Below are 20,138 nucleotides of genomic sequence, written 5' to 3'. Positions count from 1 at the left end.
CAGAGTCATATCACATGGGCAGGAGTTGCCATGATGTACAGCAGTAGGAATAGGAGTATATAGAGTGTCAAATAACTGCTGACATAGGTGTCTTGACTGGGCAGCAGCAGCAGCAGAAGCAGCAGCAGTAGTATTAACAGTAGTAGTTGATACAGAGTCATATCACATGGGCAGGAGGTGCCATCATGAACAGCAGTAGGAATAGGAGTATATAGAGTGTCAAATAACTGCTGACATAGGTGTCTTGACTGGGCAGCAGCAGCAGCAGAAGCAGCAGCAGTAGTATTAACAGTAGTAGTTGATACAGAGTCATATCACATGGGCAGGAGGTGCCATGATGAACAGCAGTAGGAATAGGAGTATATAGAGTGTCAAATAACTGCTGACATAGGTGTCTTGACTGGGCAGCAGCAGCAGAAGCAGCAGTAGTATTAACAGTAGTAGTTGATACAGAGTCATATCACATGGGCAGGAGGTGCCATGATGAACAGCAGTAGGAATAGGAGTATATAGAGTGTCAAATAACTGCTGACATAGGTGTCTTGACTGGGCAGCAGCAGCAGTAGTAGTATTAACAGTAGTAGTTGATACAGAGTCATATCACATGGGCAGGAGGTGCCATGATGAACAGCAGTATTAATAAGAGTATATAGGGTGTGAAATAACTGCTGACATAGGTGTCTTGACTGGGCAGCAGCAGCAGCAGCAGTAGTAGTATTAACAGTAGTAGTTGATACAGAGTCATATCACATGGGCAGGAGGTGCCATGATGAACAGCAGTAGGAATAGGAGTATATAGAGTGTCAAATAACTGCTGACATAGGTGTCTTGACTGGGCAGCAGCAGCAGCAGTAGTAGTATTAACAGTAGTAGTTGATACAGAGTCATATCACATGGGCAGGAGGTGCCATGATGAACAGCAGTAGGAATAGGAATATATAGAGTGTCAAATAACTGCTGACATAGGTGTCTTGACTGGGCAGCAGCAGCAGCAGTAGTAGTATTAACAGTAGTAGTTGATACAGAGTCATATCACATGGGCAGGAGTTGCCATGATGTACAGCAGTAGGAATAGGAGTATATAGAGTGTCAAATAACTGCTGACATAGGTGTCTTGACTGGGCAGCAGCAGAAGCAGCAGCAGTAGTATTAACAGTAGTAGTTGATACAGAGTCATATCACATGGGCAGGAGGTGCCATCATGAACAGCAGTAGGAATAGGAGTATATAGAGTGTCAAATAACTGCTGACATAGGTGTCTTGACTGGGCAGCAGCAGCAGCAGAAGCAGCAGCAGTAGTATTAACAGTAGTAGTTGATACAGAGTCATATCACATGGGCAGGAGGTGCCATGATGAACAGCAGTAGGAATAGGAGTATATAGAGTGTCAAATAACTGCTGACATAGGTGTCTTGACTGGGCAGCAGCAGCAGAAGCAGCAGTAGTATTAACAGTAGTAGTTGATACAGAGTCATATCACATGGGCAGGAGGTGCCATGATGAACAGCAGTAGGAATAGGAGTATATAGAGTGTCAAATAACTGCTGACATAGGTGTCTTGACTGGGCAGCAGCAGCAGCAGAAGCAGCAGCAGTAGTATTAACAGTAGTAGTTGATACAGAGTCATATCACATGGGCAGGAGGTGCCATCATGAACAGCAGTAGGAATAGGAGTATATAGAGTGTCAAATAACTGCTGACATAGGTGTCTTGACTGGGCAGCAGCAGAAGCAGCAGCAGTAGTATTAACAGTAGTAGTTGATACAGAGTCATATCACATGGGCAGGAGGTGCCATGATGAACAGCAGTAGGAATAGGAGTATATAGAGTGTCAAATAACTGCTGACATAGGTGTCTTGACTGGGCAGCAGCAGCAGAAGCAGAAGCAGCAGTAGTAGTATTAACAGTAGTAGTTGATACAGAGTCATATCACATGGGCAGGAGGTGCCATGATGAACAGCAGTAGGAATAAGAGTATATAGAGTGTTAAACAACTGCTGACATAGGTGTATTGACTGGGCGGCAGCAGCAGCTGAAGCAGCAGTAGTAGTATTAACAGTAGTAGTTGATACAGAGTCATATCACATGGGCAGGAGTTGCCATGATGTACAGCAGTCTTAATAAGAGTATATAGAGTGTGAAATAACTGCTGACATAGGTGTATTGACTGGGCGGCAGCAGCAGCAGAAGCAGCAGTAGTAGTATTAACAGTAGTAGTTGATACAGAGTCATATCACATGGGCAGGAGTTGCCATGATGTACAGCAGTCTTAATAAGAGTATATAGGGTGTGAAATAACTGCTGACATAATTGTCTTGACTGATCCAAAGGAGTCATGGGAGAAAATCATGTGGTCAGATGAGACTATAATATAATTTTTTGATCATAATTTCACTAACCGTGTTCGGAGGAAGAATAATGATGAGTACCATGCCAAGAACGCCATCCCTAATGTGAAGCATGGGGGTGGTAGCATCATGCTTTGGTGGTGTTTTTCTGCACATGGGACAGGGTGACTGCACTGTATTAAGGAGAGGATGACCGGGGCCATGTATTGCAAGATTTTGGGCAACAACCTCCTTCCCTGAGTTAGAGCTTTGAAGATGGGTCGAGGCTGGGTCTTCCAACATGAGAATGACCCAAAGCACACAGCCAGGATAACCAAGGATTGGCTCTGTAAGGAGCATATCAAGGTTCTGGCGTGGCCTAGCCAGTCTCCAGACCTAAACCCAATAGAGAATCTTTGGAGGGAGCTCAAACTCCGTGTTTCTCAGCGATAGCCCAGAAACATGACTGATGTAGAGAAGATCTGTGTGGAGGAGTGGGCCAAAATCCCTCCTCCAGTGTGTGCAAAGCTGGTGTAAAACTACAAGAAATGTTTGACCGCTGTAATTGCAAAGAAAGCCTACTGTACCAAATATTAACATTGATTTTCTCTGATGTTGAAATAGTTATATTCAGCACTGTAAATACATCAGGTCCGGGGCTTCATCAGGGAATGCATGGCAAGGGACCCTTCAGCGCCCTGAACCGACGACGGGTGCCAGAAAGTCACCGCCGATCCAGGACTCATTCATCTTTATGAATGTGAGTCTGTCCACGGAGTCTGTGGACAGACGGGTCCTCTTGTCCGTGACCACCCCACCTGCCGCGCTGAATGTCCGCTCAGATAGTACGCTGGAGGGGGGGCAAGACAATAACTCCAGCGCATACTGAGCGAGCTCGCGGCAGGTGTCCAATCTGGCAACCCAGTACTCCATGGGGTCGTCGGTGCTCATACTGTCAGAAGCACCGACGGACGCCATGTAGTCTGCCACCATGTGGGCCAGCCGCTGGTGGTGACTGCTGCTGCTGCTGCTGGTGGTGGTACTGGGTCGCTCGGTTTGGAAGAACATCCTCATCTCTTCCATTAGGTCCCCTGCTCGGCTGCAGCTGGGTGCAGCCACCTGCTGGGTGAGATGAGGGGGGACAACTGGAGGCCGGGGAGTTGCCTGCTCCAACCGTCTGACAATGGCTGCCTGCAGTTCCTCCATCCGGTGCTGCCTCCGGCTGGCTGGGATGAACTGCTCCAGTTTCCCCTTGCACCTGGGATCCAAAAGGGTGGCCATCCAGAAATCATCCCTCGTCTTGATGGTCTTAACCCGGGGGTCCCTCCTGAGGCATCTCAGCATGTGGGCAGCCATGGGGAAGAGCACAGCCCGCTGTGACTCCTCAATGCTGGCCAGGTGAATGAGGTGCGACTCTTCATCCCTGAGGCGCTGCTGGTCAAACTCAGACATGCCCAACCCCCGGACTATCGGTGCCCCCAACACCGGCTCTCCCTCCTGACCAGGCCCTGACTCCGGGACGACACCAGCAACCACCTCCTCCTCCTCTTCATCATCATCCTCCTCCTCCTCCTCCTCCTCGTCCTGGCCCTGGTCTCGGTGGAGCATTGCTGACTCCTCCTGCTCCACCAAGGCACTCTCCCCAGCCTCGAGCAGGCGATCTAGTGTCCTCTCCAGCATGAACAGTATTGGCAGCACGCTATTGAGGCCAATTTGCTCACTGCTGACCATCTTGGTCGCCTGCTCGAAGGAGGACAACACTTGGCAGACCTGGTTTATCTGCCCCCACTGCGCACAGGCGATGAAAGGGAGTTGTGGTGAAGCCCTCTCAGTGCCTAGTTCCATCAGGTACTCCCTCACCGCCCTTTGCTGCTCCCACAACCTCTTCAGCATGTGGAGGGTGGAGTTCCACCGCGTCACACTGTCCACAATCAGCCTGTGAAGGGGCAGATTGTACTTCCGCTGCAATTTGGACAGGGACGCGGTAGCGGTTGGGGAGCGCCTGAAGTGGCTGGCAATCCTACGCGCCTTTGCCACAATGTCACTCAACCCTGGATAAGTGCGCAGGAACTTCTGCACCACCAGGTTGAGGACATGTGCCAGACAGGGCACGTGCGTCAGACTGCCAGCATGGAGGGCGGCGAGTAGGTTGCTGCCGTTATCGCAGACAACCATACCTGGCTGGAGCCTTCGGGGTGTCAGCCACTTCTGGACCTGAGCTTGAAGTGCTTTCAGCACTTCTTCTCCAGTGTGTCTCCGGTCCCCTAAACTAACAAGCTGGAGCACGGCCTGACAGCGCACGTGCCCCACACTTGAGTAGCTACGGGGGCGCTTGCTGGGAGGCTCAGCAGCTGCGGAGACAGTGGCTTGAGGGAGACCAGCAGTTCTCCCCTGGACACCCCGGGGCGGCACCACAAGATCGGTTGCCGACGATCCCTCACCGACGCCTCGGAGGGAAACCCAATGGGCCGTGAAGCTGATGTAGCGTCCCTGCCCATGCCTGCTGGTCCAGCCATCCATTGTCAGATGAACCCTGTCGCTGACAGCGTGATCCAGCGACAGGGTTACATTCTGCACAATGTGCTGGTGTAGGGCAGGGACACCAGTCCTGGCAAAGAAATGGCGGCTGGGGACACGCCATTGGGGTTGGGCCTGCTCCAACATCTGCCTGAAGGGGTTGCTGTCAACTATGTTGAAGGGCAGCAGATGTTGGGCAATAACCCTTGCCAGGAGCCCATTGAGGGAACGCACACGTCGGTCTCCAGGGGGGAAGGGAGTGGTGCGGTCAAAGGCGTCTGAAATCGACGCCTGGCGCTGGACGGCAGTGCGGGACACAGACGTGGAGGGTGCTGTGGAAGTAGAGGTCTGGCTGCCGGTACCAGTACCTCTACTAGAGGGAGCGGGGGGGCATGACCTGCTGGAAAGAGATGAAGATGTGGCAGGGGCTGCTGTACCCTGCTCACTTGTGGTGGTGGCGCTGCTACCACCACCACGCTTCATCTCGTCATACAACGCCCAGTGGTTTATCCTCAGGTGCTGGTTCAGGGCTGTGGTACCCACCCGAGCCAAACACTTCCCTCTCTTCACCCTCACTTTACAAATCCGGCAGATGGCCACGGTAGGGTTGTCTGCCACCAGAGTAAAGTAATTCCAGACAGGTGACTTCAGCACCGCCCTCCTGTCAGATGGGGTGACGCTTACTTGCACCTGCTGGGACTCGGTGCGCACAGGTGGAGCTGCCTGCTGCTGCTGCTGCTGCTGCTGCTGCTGCTCCTCCTCCTGACACCTCCTGCTGCCATCACCAGTGGAGACCCTGACGATGGTCTCCCTGGTGGTGACCTGGCGCACCGTTTCACCAGGGTGCCTACCTTCCCCGTCGTCACTGACGTAGTGAGCCGACGCGTCAGATGGCAACCATGATGGGTCACCCTCTTCGCCCCCAGAGATGTCAGACCAAGGGCTGAGATGTGTTGGTCTGAGGGAACCACGTGACATGGAGCCTCTAGCCTGGCTCCGCTGTCCCCTCACCCACGCCTGGGTCTGACTAGGTGCTGCTGTTTCCTGCACCAAAACAGCAGCACCAGTTTGAAGGGATGTCTCTGGGATACTGCCAGCAGGTATCCCATCCTCCTCATCCATCCCTTCAAAAAGGTCCTGACCATCAGGACAGAGCTGGAGGTCTGCCTGATGCATGGCCTCCCCCAAGAGATCCCTCTCACTGTCGCTGTCGAACAGTAAGATGCTGGACTCTTGGGGGCTGGGGGGGGGGTAGTACAGGCAACGGTGTAATGGTGGTACTACTGTGAGTCGGGACCGACGACTCAGTGGCACTGCTGTGCCCCATGTAGTCCACCACTACTTGAGCCTGAGATGGCAATATCGGGCGGCTGCCCGATGGGAAGAACTCCCGGATCAGGCGTACTCCCCTTGCACCCGATCCTCTACCACTAGTAGGGGCACGAGAGGTACCCCGTGCTGGCAGCGATCCAGCACTGGGAGTAACTCCCCTACCCCTGCTGCCACGGCCACGGATGCCGCTCATTATTGCTGATATGTGTGTGGGGGGGGTAAACTTTATTGGGGGGGGGAAAATGTGAACAAAATGTGTTTTTGTGTTTTTTTTACAAGACAGGCACGCAGACAAAGACGTACACAGACAGCTACTAAACTATAAGAAAAGTAGTACACCAGACAAGGACTACAAAATTAAAGAAAAAAAAAAAGCACTAAACAAACACTAACTTTTTTTTTTTTTTTTTTTTTTAAACACAAAACACAGACACTAAACACACACTAAGCTAAGCTAGATGAAATAAATGTACACTAACAGTGTGTACACTTACTACACAAAATTTAACTAAACTGAACACAAAACTTAGCTTTTATAAAAGCTCTTTAGGGAAAACTAAACAAAATGTGAACTGAGATGCCTATCAAATATCACTGAACAGCGAACCTGCAAGATCTAACAGTAACACAAGATGAACAAAACTTAGCTTTTAGAAAAGCTCTTTTATAAAGCTCAGCAAAATGTGTTCTGAAATCTCTTGCAAATATCACTGAACAGGGAGGATTGCAGGATCAAACAGTAACACAAATGAAAAAAACAGCACAAAACAGCACAAAACGTAGCTTTGAAAAAAGCTCTTGGGTCTATTGCTTTGAAAAAAGCAGTTGATATACTGGAAAAGATCCACTGGAATCACTAAATAGCAATGCTGGTGATGATCTAAATCAATCAAGAACAAAGACACAGGAAACCAGGAACACAGAAACAGCCTCCACACTCTATAGCCAGCTTCTGAATCTGCAATGAAATGGTGCTGGGAGTGAGCTTATATAATGTCCATGCAGGCAGGTTCCTATTGGTTGCTAACCTGTGACGAGTGTGGAAGGAGAACTCTGATTGGCTCTGATGCAAAAGGGCGGAGCAAATAATCGCGCAATATTCCTATTGCCGAATATTCGCATTGCGAATATTCGGCAATATAAAATGATCGCTTCAGCTACTCGGCCCAATGGCTCTAATCATACCAGCAATGCTTTCAGACGTCTATGGAGATCACTAGGATGTGATCTGTTTTAAAAATGAAACTGTAAAAATCGCTCTGATGCGGAAGATCGGGGCGAGGAAAATAATCGCGCGATATTGCGTTTGCCGAATAATCGCATTGCGATCTTTCTGGAAAATTCAATGAACGCTTCAGCTACTCGGCCCAGGGTCTCTAATGATACCAGCAATGCTTTTAGACGTCGATGGAGATATCTAGGATGTGATCTGATTAAAAAAAAAAATTGTAAAAAATCGAATATTCGGAATTGCGAATATTCACCGCGAATTTCGAAATATAGCGCGATTTCTCGAATATGCTATATTCGAGTCGAATATTCGCAATGCGAATATTCGTGAGCAACACTATTGATGACCAACCTACCATTGTACATTAGGGATACTATCCAATTATTACAGAACTTAGAGAACCTGTGAGTCCCTGTGGATGCCATTCTGGTAACAGTGGACGTCAAGGCGTTATATAGTTCTATACCCCACTCAAAAGGTGTGAAAGTGGTTGAGCGATTTATCTCCCAATCACATAAGGATGACAAGCCACTGCACCAATTCATTTTGCAAGCATTGGAGTTTATCCTTTCACACAATGCGTTTGCGTTCGATGGCTCCAACTTCCTCCAATTACAGGGGGTGGTGATGGGGACTTGCTGTGCCCCATCGTACACCAACCTGTATCTGGGGGAGTGGGAGAATTCCTTTGCAGATAAGATTCTAATATGGTACAGATTTATCAACGACATTTTTCTGATATAGAATGGGTCAGTCAAGAGTCTAGACCATTGTATTACAGCAATGGGGAAAAATTACTTCAATTTGAAATTCACAAGGGTCTGTGACCCAGAGAAAATTACTTTCTTGGATGTTACCATTTGTAAAACATCAGATGGCCATCTTTCTAGTGCACTGTATGGGAAAGAAAAAGCCGGGAATATCATCTTGCTCGCAACAAGTTTCCATCCATCCAGCTTCACTGATTAGGTCTATCCCATATACACAATATCTTCGGATCCGGAGGAATTGCTCAGATGAAAATATATTTCTAATCGAGGCAAAGAAACTTCAAGGAAGACTTCTTCAAAGAGGCTACTCCCCCACGAGCCTCAAGAAGGCCTTAAAAAAAGTGAGGGCGAAGCCTAGATTAAGTTTGCTTTTCCAAGACTAAAAAATTTGTAGACCCTGTTCAATCCTGTGTACAGACAAGGATTATTACGACATTCAACAGACAACACAAAGCCTTCCAACGTATAATAAAGAGAAACATTGGCACATATTGAGGATCGACCCGGTATTAAGTCAATTCATACCGAACGATCCCTTGATCACATACAAAAGGGCGCGCTCTTCGAAAGATATATTGGTTACTAGCGAGTACACTGGGGCATTTCGAGGTGACCTGTGCAATCGTTGGGGGACCTTCAAATGTGGGGGATGCCCACAATGGCAATTTATGAATGTAGACAAAAACATCGTACTGCCGAACGGATAAAAATATAAGCCGACTCATTTTGCGAACTGCTGTTCCTTTGGAGTGGTGTATCTGTTAAAGTGCCCATGCGGGTGCTTCTACGTGGGAAAAACAAAATTGGAATTACATAAACGAGTCAGTAGACACGTTCACAGTATGAGGACCTGTAACCCTGACCTTCCCCTAGGTTGACATGTGAGGGATGTACACTAGGGAAATTTTCCAAAAATAAAATTTGTAGTACTACATAGGATACATCCTAATGCCAGGGGTGGTGATTGGGAAAAAACCCTACTCCAAAGGGAGACAAGATGGATAGTGGCTTTACAGGCCACATCTGCGCCTGGCTTAAATATTGCTATCAGTTATTGGCCCTTTCTAGAGGGCTTCAAATCAGGCGTATGGGAGGGCGAGGGCTAAATAGTATAAGGTGCAACCAAAACGTAATTTTTGGTAATGTCGTAAGTTACATACCTGTTCCGCCCTGTGACACTCACCCTCGCGATCCTTTGTTTGTCTTGCTCATATTCCAGTTTAGGGACCCAGGGGGACCATAGAGAGTTATATACCCTCTTTTTCGTTAGTCCCTCGAAGTAGGATCCTTGACCTTTTTAACTAAGCTTGTTTTTATTTACATGTCAATTAAAGAGGGTTCTGCCCCAACGGGGCTACATTTAGGGCCACATTCATCTCAGACTTAATATGTCTGTCAGATTAATATGGTAGATATGCTGAGTCCATGTAGAGCGACTTTATACATAAAGAACACTATTTTTGCAAATGTCATTTTATTTTGTGACCACTAGAGGGGAGCATCTGAGTGGGGTCCTGCACAATTGCTTTATTCGGACCAATGTGATGGGCGTTGCTGCCCCACCCCTATTGGGCGGTCAGCTGAGGCAGTTACAAGAAGGTGGAGACCATAGATCCTCCCCTCAGCACTTAGCATCTCTTTATCTACATTCAGCGCATTCGCGGGCGCACGCTGCAGTGGCACGTGGTGGTTTATGGGACGACCGCGTGTGCGTGCACGGATGTGACGGGCCATGCGTCCACCGCCCATATTTAAACTGATCTAGGAGAGAGGCTCAGATCAGGCACCTCTATTTGAGGGAAAACGTCATGTCTGCACAAGGAAGTTGCACATAGAGGCAAGTATGCAGTAGACTAGGAATTATGTAATGTATTCGTACATGAGGACTTAATTTTGCCATCTCTTGTCTGTTGCCACAGAGACAGCGGGTCTATTCTGACCTTAAGAGGGATTCAAGGAATTATACCTGGGCAGGATATGCCTCAGTGTTGACCATATTAAAGGTCTTGATCCTCTTAGCCTTTTCCCTGTTATGCCTATCTCTGGTAACTATGTAGTCATATATGTTTTACTTTATCTCAGTCCTCACGTGCTCATCCACATATAGGCCCGGATTCACAAAGCACTTACGCCGATGTATCTCGAGATATGCCGCGTAAGTGCAAATATGCGCCGTCGTATCTGTGCACCGTGCCCACAAACTAAGATACGCCAGAAAATAGGCTTCATCCGTCCCGAGGTAACTTGCCTACGCCGGCGGAGAGTGGGCGCATATTTACGCTGGACGTATTTGGCGCTCCCATTCATTTTCTATTCGTATATGCAAATGAGGGAGATACGCCGATTCACAAACGTACTTGCGCCCGGCGCATAATATACGCGGTTTGCGTAAGTCGTACGTCCGGCGTAAAGTTATTCCCCATATATGAGGCCAACCCATGCAAAGGTATGGACCAGGGAACTCAAGCCGTCGTATTTTACGTTGTACGTGAATATGGCTGGGCGTAGGTTACGTTCACGCCGTAGGCAGTGATCCATCGTATCTTAGGCATTCGTTCCGACGTGATTATGAGCATGCGCACTGGGATGCGTCCACGGGACGCCGCATGCGCCGTTCGTTATTCGTATCTATCTGGCGATTGGCCCATCATTTGCATGGGGTCACGCCTCATTAGCATGGCTCACGCCCACTTCCACTTACGACGACTTACGTCTAAGAAAACCAGCACAGATTTGGCAGCACTGGCTTTGTGAATCCAGTGCTTGCCTCTCTGCGCTGCGCCGGCATAGCGTAAAATAGATACGCTACGGCGGCATAAATATGCGCCGATGTATGTGAATCCGGGCCTTAGTATATATTTAATATTACCTAGTTAGACTGTTGCCCTCCCTGTATATTCAGTCCTAGATCTTCAACTGTGAGCTCTCTCTCCCTTTGTGCTTTATACTGGTGGATTTATACTTACCAGTAATGTTTTCATTGATAGTTTTACTACTCTTGTTCTTTCACCTATTCTGGCTATATGCTGAGGGTCTATGGATATTTTTCTCTATCCCCCTGCCTTTGTGGTTTGTTAGTTGAGTTGGGACACTGTACCATTGGGCTTTAATGCGGCAGCCCACTACCTAAATTATAACATTTGGTTTTGATCTTCCCTAACCAGGGCTGGACTGACGCTCAGATGCAACCCTATATTTTTTTTAGACAATTTGTATTCGCAAAAACTGCATTTATAAATTTGCTTGGATCGGTATGTAGCCTATCTTGAATCTGAGGATATGTATTTTAAATCCATACCATGTACACAGTATTCTATGATGTATTTCTCCATTATCATTATAGTGCTAAAAAGAACCACGATCATATGGCTCCCCATCTGTGACCCCTGATGACGGTCTAATACCAGAAACGCGTCGGGCCCTTGGAAATCATCATTTTAGAAGAGTTTTGTTTCTGTCATATATTGTGGTATATGTGCCGTTTTGTATATGTATATCTGTTCCATACATGCATACTGTTTGTTTGATGCGTGTTGTATCCATTTTGTAATCATGTGTACCATTTCTTATTAAAATAATTTTATATACACATCAATGTTTGGCCTATAAAGTCCCACCATAGGGGGAGATATTTTTGTTTATCATTCCAGGGATGTGGCAAATACAATTGATCCAAGTGAGATGGTGATTACCTCCTCTCTGGCTAGATGTAAAGTGTTAGGCCTCGTACACACGACAGAGATTCTCGGCAGAATTCGCCGAGAAACTCGGTCAAAACCCGGATTCTGCCGAGAATCTCTGTCGTCTGTACAGTTTTGGCTCGATGGAGCCGCCGAGGAGCTCGACGAGAAAATAGAGAACATGTTCTCTATTTTCTCGTTGGCCGCGTTGTTCTATAGGAGAAGGCGGCCCGCCGAGCTCTTCGGCGGCTTCATCCCAAAACGAGACGAGGAACTCGACGTGCCAAGCACGTCGAGTTTCTCTGTCGTGTGTACGAGGCCTTAGAAATCTTCCACAGAACCCAAATACATGAACACAACAGGAATTGCAACTCACACCAGCTAGCTTGGTGTTGGCTATGGTCAGGACCCCTATCTCTCACACTTGTTTTACTCACTTCTCCATGTTAATTTTTCGTTCTTGCTTGAGATCACCGAGACCCAATTTGTGTCTTTTGGTAGCCCAGGCACAACACTTTTCTATCTCTTTCTTAACAGACATCCAGACACTCCTCCTCATATTCCAATGCAATAGCAGAAAAAGAGCCAATTAATTGTGCAGGAGAAAGTGTCTGGAAAAACAGGAATTTTCTTAGTTTCCCACCTCATAAGTATGTAGTGCATTAAAAATACTGCTCTTTTGTATATCTGTAACACCTAATGTCTGTATGACTGCAAAAATCGAAAAAAAAAAAAAACTCAGGGCTAACAGTTAAATACCAAGTTAGATTAAATTTGTGAATCGTTTTACCAAGGAATTTGTACCTCTACTCAACCAAATTTGTTTTTCACACATCACCACCCCAATATATAACCAGCCAACCATCCTGGTTCAGCTTTCTGCCTTCCAGTGTCATCTCTCTGCGTTCAGCTTGCTTGCAGAACAATGAAACATCATCAGAGCCTTTTACTAAGGAGCAGTCTGGTGGCAAGAGTTTCTGTAAAGCTGAACCAGCACTCATCTTCCAGGCTACACACGTGACACATTTTAAAAGGATTGGCAGGTTAAACAGCTCATTTATATTTGCCTAAATTTACCACCCAACCATATATTGTTGCAGTTAAACATAAATGTAAACTTGGGGGAGAAAAACAAATGCCAGGATTATAGGAATATTGGGTATCTATAACCTGTACTAACAGGAGATTTCAGTATATCAAACCTTCCCTAAAAAAAAAAAAAAAGATGTAAAGCCAAAACTTTTTTCTTTAAAGCGGAGGTTCACCCAAATAACATCTATATCAAGCCAACTTCTTTATACTTCTAGCATGTACAGTCCGCATTTTTTTTTTTTTACGCTGTACATGCCGTATAATCTATATTTGCAATCTGGCTTGCAGGTACTTCTCCCCACGGGAGTAGTCGTTTCTATGCTGAGGAGGAATGTCCTCTGGGAGGTCGCCCAGATGATTGACGTTCTTTCAGAAAAAGTTCCCCCTGGCGGATAAGGCCCCGCCCCCCGTATTGCGTAGGCGCCTCACGAGATTTCCGAAAGAAGCCGAACATGAAGAAGCTCTATACGACGCCTGTGCAGTCAGCTCTACAGGGCTCCTAGTCGGTGTGCAGGCGCCGTATAGAGCAGTCTCGCAGCTCTGCATGTTCGGCTTCTTTCGGAAACGCCGTGACTCAGAAAGAACCCAGAAAGAACTGGAAGACTTTTGTAAGGAAGAATGGGCAAAGATACCTCAAACAAGAATTGAAAGACTCTTGGCTGGCTACAAAAAGCGTTTACAAGCTGTGATACTTGCCAAAAGGGGGCAGTACAAGATATTAACTCTGCAGGGTGCCCAAACTTTTGCAAACATCATTTTTTTGTTTTCTGTAATTTTGAAAGTGTAAATGATGGAAATAAAATCTAACTTTTTTTTTACATATTATAAGAATGTCTAATCTGTAATTTGATGCCTTTTGGAGATTTTTCCATCTTTCCTTGGCTTTGTTATGCACATTAATACAAATTTTTACCTGGGGTGCCCAAACTTTCAATCCCCACTGTACAGAACTAGAATTAATGTATTATAATTAAAACCAAATGATAATCAGATGTGGTGTCTGTACTAGTTTTAATTTTTTTAGGTTTTCTTCCCTCTGTTTTCACCAGTCAGTAACACACCTCCTGTATTAGACTGCCACCAATCTGGATGAAGAAGCAACAGAGACACCATTGGACAGCTGCACTGCCAGTCTGGGGGAGGGGAATGTTGGATGGATAAGCAGATTTAAAGCATGTGTTCCCCCAACACTTCATATTCCTGATATGGGTCTGCTGTACGATATACAGCGAGGGGAAAAAAGTATTTGATCCCCTGCTGATTTTGTAAGTTTGCCCGCTGACAAAGAAATGATCAGTCTATAATTTTAATGGTAGGTTTATTTTAACAGTGAGAGACAGAACAACAAAAATATCTAGAAAAACGCATTTAAAAAAGTTATAAATTGATTTGCATTTTAATGAGTGAAATAAGTATTTAAGTCCCTATCAATCAGCAATATTTCTGGCTCCCAGGTATCTTCTATACAGGCAACGAGCTGAGATTAAGAGTACTTTCTTAACCTTCTGAGCGGTATTCCCGAGTGTGGCTCGGGGCGAGATTTTTAGGCTACGATCGGTAACCCCGAGCCACACTCGGGTTTGCTTCGCTAGATGCAGGAAGAGGTTTCTTACCTTTTCCCTGCGATCCAGCGATGTCAGCGATGTCTTTCCCCAGTGCACGGCGGCCGGATGTCCGCCCGATGCACTGTGTTCCCCTGATTCCCTTCCCTGCGAGCGTCGCGACGCAGGGGGGCGGAAGGGGGGGGGAACGGCGCGAAATTCAAAAAATATAAGTAGCAACATAGTAAAACACACTGACACAATTGGATAAAAATTAAAAATAAATTAGTGACCTTTGATTGCCCCCCAGTGCTTTCTCCAGTGCCCTGTCTGCAGATTGACTGTACCTGTACTGTACCTGTGTCTGCAAACTGTACAGCGATCATGGCAAAGCGCACCTGTACATCAAAATCGCTATGCGACCTGCTACAAAACAGCGACAGCGATACGGAATCACTTGCGGAGGAGCTGAGTGACAGCGACGCATGGCAAAGTTCGTCATCAGACGCAGAAAGTGATATAAGCGACGATCCTGTGCCCAGCGACGTGCGGACTTGGTGCGCAATTGATTGCGGTGATGACCACGTAGCGCCCCCAAGATTTCCATTTACAGGAGCACCTGGGATAAAAGTGGACGTTGATGACAATCCCCTGGAATACCTCCAACTTTTTCTGACCGCTAAAGTGATCGACAAAATAGTTATTGAGACAAATCGATACCAAGAACAACAAGCTGCGACTCCTCAGAGATTTTCAAGGCGCAGAAAATGGGAGCCTGTAACCAGCGAGGACATTTGGAAGTTTTTGGGCCTCATTATTTTACAGGGAGTGGTGGGGAAACCCCTGCAAAAATGGTACTGGTCCACGAACAAATTATTGGCCACACCTTTTTTTGGATCCGTGATGTCGGAGTACAGATTTTCATTGATCATGAAATATTTGCACTTTGCAAATAATGAGGACTTTGATGAGCATTCTCATCCAGCTCCAAAGCTGAAAAAAATTTGGGAGGTTTACCAGCTTATTTTGCAGAACTTCCAGCGGACCTATATTCCTGAGCGCGACGTTACCATCGATGAAAGTCTCATGGCCTACAAAGGTCGGCTCAGCTGGATACAGTTCATTGCATCAAAGCGCGCTCGCTTTGGTATAAAATCTTTTATGCTGTGTGAATCCAGCTCTGGATATATTTGGAACTCAGTCGTATACACTGGGAAAGGGACCAAGTTCTGCGAGCGATTCAGCGATTTTGGGATGGCAACCGCTTCAGTTCTGTCATTGATGGAGCCCTTGCTCAACCAGGGCTATTGTGTCACCACAGACAACTTTTATACCTCCCCAGAACTGTACGAGTTCCTTATCCAAAATAAGACCGACGCTTATGGAACCGTGAGGCCTAACCGGCGTAACATGCCGTCAGCATTTCCCAGCAAAAAGCTTGGGAAAGGAGAAGTAGCTGCATGGCAAAAAGGGAAAATGTTGGCTCTGAAGTGGCGGGACAAAAAAGACGTTTCCCTTATGAGCACAGTCCATAACACCTCGACCGTCATGGTGCATACCAAAGGTGGCAAGGATATTATGAAGCCACAAGTTGTGTTGGACTACAACCACACGATGGGAGGTGTGGACAGGGCTGACCAGGCCATGACTTTTTACCCAGCGATGAGGAAGCAGCAAAAAAAGTACTATAAAAAATTTTTCCGACATCTTGTCGAACAATGTCTCTGGAATTCCTTCATCCTGATGAAAAAAAAAAGTGACAGGCCTATAGCCCATGCAGACTTTGTGTGGAAGGTGGCAGAACAAATCTTTCTGAAGCACCAAACGCCAATGGCGGTAAACCGATCTGGACGTCGGGCTTCTGGTGTAGTGAACCCTGAAAGACTGACTGGTCATCATTTTTTGGACCTCATTCCACCTACTGAAAAAAAAACAGCACCCACAAGGATGTGTGTGGTTTGCTGCTCCAAACGCGACGAAAACGGAAGAAAAATCCGTAAAGAAACGCGTTTCTATTGTGCCGACTGCGACGTTGGACTTTGCGCTGTACCCTGCTTTAAAATGTTTCATACCCGAGACGTTTACTGAATAATGATTTTGCACCCTTGTTTGACCCCCCAAAAAATCTGAGTATCTGAATATATTATTTGTTAAGATTTATTGAATAAAAAGTATTGTTATTATTAAATTATTACTTGTTATTATTTATTATATTATAATTTATGATTTTGTGTTTCAAACTTCATCATAGTCTACTAGAGACTCTGGTTTGGACAGATTTAGGTGAGTTATTCCTAAGAATTGCAGGCCTGCAATCTAAAACGCCAAATTTCCATGCAAAATAATGGTACCGCTTTCAGCACCTTTTTTCAGAAAGAATCATACCGCCAGGGAGGTTAAAGGGATTGCTTCTAATCTCAGCTTTTTACCTGTATAAAAAGACACCTGTCCACAGAAGCAAATCAATCAGATTCCAATCTCTCCACCATGGCCAAGACCAAAGAGCTGTCCAAGGATGTCAGGGACAAGATTGTAGACCAACACAAGGCTGGAAGGGGCTACAAAGACCATCGCCAAGCAGCTTAGTGAGAGGGTGACAATAGTTGGTGCGATTATTCGCAAATGGAAGAAACACAAAATAACTGTCAATCTTCCTCGGTCTCGATGTAAGTTCTCGCCTCGTGGAGTTTCAATGAAAAAGAGAACGAAGAATCAGCACAGAACTACACAGGAGAATCTTGTCAATGATCTCAAGGCAATTGGGACCATAGTCACCAAGAAAACCATTGGTAACAGTCCCCCGTGAAGGACTGAAATCCTGCAGCGCCTGAAGGGTCCCCCTGCTCAAGAAAGCACATGTACAGGCCCGTCTGAAGTTTGCTAATGAACATCTGAATGATTCAGAGGAAAACTGGGTGAAAGTGTTGTGGTCAGATGAGACCAAACTCAAGCTATTTGGCATTAACTCAACTCGCCGTGTTTGGAGGAGGAGGAATGCTGCCTATGACCCCAAAAACACCATCCCACCGTCAAACATGGAGGTGGAAATATTATGCTTTGGGGTGTTGTTTTGCTAAGGGAACAGGACAACTTCACTGCATCAAAAGGGACGATGGATGGGGCCATGTACTGTCAAATCTTGGGTGAGAACCTCCTTCTCTCAGCCAGGGCATTTAAAATGGGTCGTGGATGTGTATTCCAACATGACAATGACCCAAAACACGGACAAGGCAACAAAAGAAGTGGCTCAAAAAGCACATTAAGGTCCTGGAGTGGCCTAGCCAGTCTCCAGACCTTAATCTCATAGAAAATACGTGGAGAGAGCTGAAGGTTTGAGTTACCAAACGTCAGCCTCGAAATCTTAATGACTTGGAAAGGATCTGCAAAGAGGAGTGGGACAAAATCCCTGCTGAGATGTGTGCAAACCTGGTGGCAAACTACAAGAAACATCTGACCTCTGTGATTGCCAACAAGGGTTTTGCCACCATGTACAAAGTCATGTTTTGTGAAGGGGTCAAATACGTATTTCACTCATTAAAATGCAAATCCATTTACAACTTTTTTTAAGTGCGTTTTTCTGGATATTTTAGATTTTTTTTGTCTCTCACAGTTAAAATAAAACCTACCATTAAAATTATAGACTGATCATTTCTTTTTCAGTTGGCAAACGTACAAAATCAGCAGGTTATCAAATACTGTTTTCCCCCTCACTGTATTTGTATGAGAAAGTATCCAGTTCTCTTTGTATTGCTGGCAGTCTAAAAACTAAGCATGAGAGCACAGCATGGTCAGTTCTCTTCTCTCGTCACAAAGACGAATGCTGGCCATATACTAAGATTTCTCTATCCACACTAAACAGCAAGGGTGGAGCAATTTCCTTTTGCTGGCAGCGCTTGCAGAATAGCCAACCAGAGGTTGCATCTAATTCCACGTAGTTGATGTTCAGCCAAAAAAAAATCATCAGGCTTCTTAAACATAATCTATTCGAATGATCGACTTTTGTGAAATGGAGCAGGGCCATCAGAGCCACCTACTGAGTGAATTTTGGCCAGCTCATCGGCAACCAGATGAATTTTTCTCAGTGTATGACTAGATTAAGCAGTAACAGAAGATGAGACTTCATATCGCTGTCATCAGAGACTACCATGAATACAACTTTTTTCGCGATTCAGACTTTTTCAGAAAGTTCTGACAGTTTGGGGCATGAGGCAAGTACAAGTACTATTTTTTTTTTTGATATATACTAAAACTTTAATAGGTTTATGTTGTGAAATTATTTTAACCACATATCAGGCTTTGTGGCCATTTTGATGAACCTGTGCTTTGCCCATTCACCACTTTTCAACCAGAGCATTTTTTTATACGCATGTAAAACTAGGCAATTTTTGCTAGATGTTACTTTATGGATGCTTAGGACCCTATACTGTAAACTGGGAATTTACTTCTGCATCCCTAGCTGGTAGGTGCTGCATGAAGGCAGCCCATTCATGTCTATGATAATGCAGCTGCCACACGGACACAGCGACTCATTTCAATGTAACAGGTGTGCGGGTGAGCCGCCCCAAACACCATCTGTGTGTGTTCAGGGCCGCTCTCACCCGCAAGCCTGTCATTTAGGATAAGCAACTGTGTCCATGCTCTTGCTGCGTCCTCATGGACATGAATGGGATGCCTGCATGCAGCACCTATCTAGGGATGCAGAAGCAAATGGCCCATTAGGTTGTATGGACCTCAGCGCCCATGTGAACAAGGCCTTGACCCTCATTTTCTGAAAAGCAAAGGCTATGTAGAATACAGTGATGGTAGTTGCAGTTTTTATCGTCACATGATATTCGTGCAACTTTATCAGACGCATATTTTCAGGGGAAAAAAACACAATTTTACTGCAAACAAACACAATATAATACCCATTTTTTTGCTAAAATAAATGTAGGCGATTGGGGTGGGTGGGCTGCTTTATGAATTTTCCAGCAGTGGCTTTTTGTCAAAAGGATCTCTGAATCAAATGTTACAACTGCAAAAAGATTTAATATTGGAACAACAAAAAAAAAGTTGAAAAGAACTGTACCCTAGATTTTATTTTTTTTCCTAAAACTTACAATAAATACCTCAACAAAATACCATGATTAATTTATGACTGAACACTGCTGTAAAATGTATATTGTTTCAAAGCTAAAAACTAAATAAGAAAAATGAAACAGAACATAAAATAATCTAATTTTACATAAACACAACATATCTACATTCTTCAATAAGTCCTACATTAATAAAGGTCACAAAGAAGTTTAGAGGGGGTTATATGGGTCACATATGTAAACATTAACATGGTCTTAAAGGGGTTGTAAAGGTACAATTTTTTCCCCTAAATAGCTTCCTTTACCTTAGTGCAGTCCTCCTTCACTTACCTCATCCTTCCATTTTGCTTTTAAATGTCCTTATTTCTTCTGAGAAATCCTCACTTCCTGTTCTTCTGTCTGTAACTCCACACAGTAATGCAAAGCTTTCTCCCTGGTGTGGAGTGTCGTGCTCGCCCCCTCCCTTGGACTACAAGAGAATCAGGACGCTCTCTACGTTGCAGATAGAGAAAGGAGCTGTGTGTTAGTGGGCGTACTGACTCTCCTGTAGTCCAAGGAAGGGGGCGAGCATGA

Source organism: Rana temporaria, chromosome 2 (genome assembly GCF_905171775.1).
Source record: "Rana temporaria chromosome 2, aRanTem1.1, whole genome shotgun sequence".
NCBI lineage: Eukaryota > Metazoa > Chordata > Amphibia > Anura > Ranidae > Rana > Rana temporaria.
The sequence above is the reverse complement of the archived record's forward strand: the minus strand, read 5'-3'. Positions refer to the sequence as shown.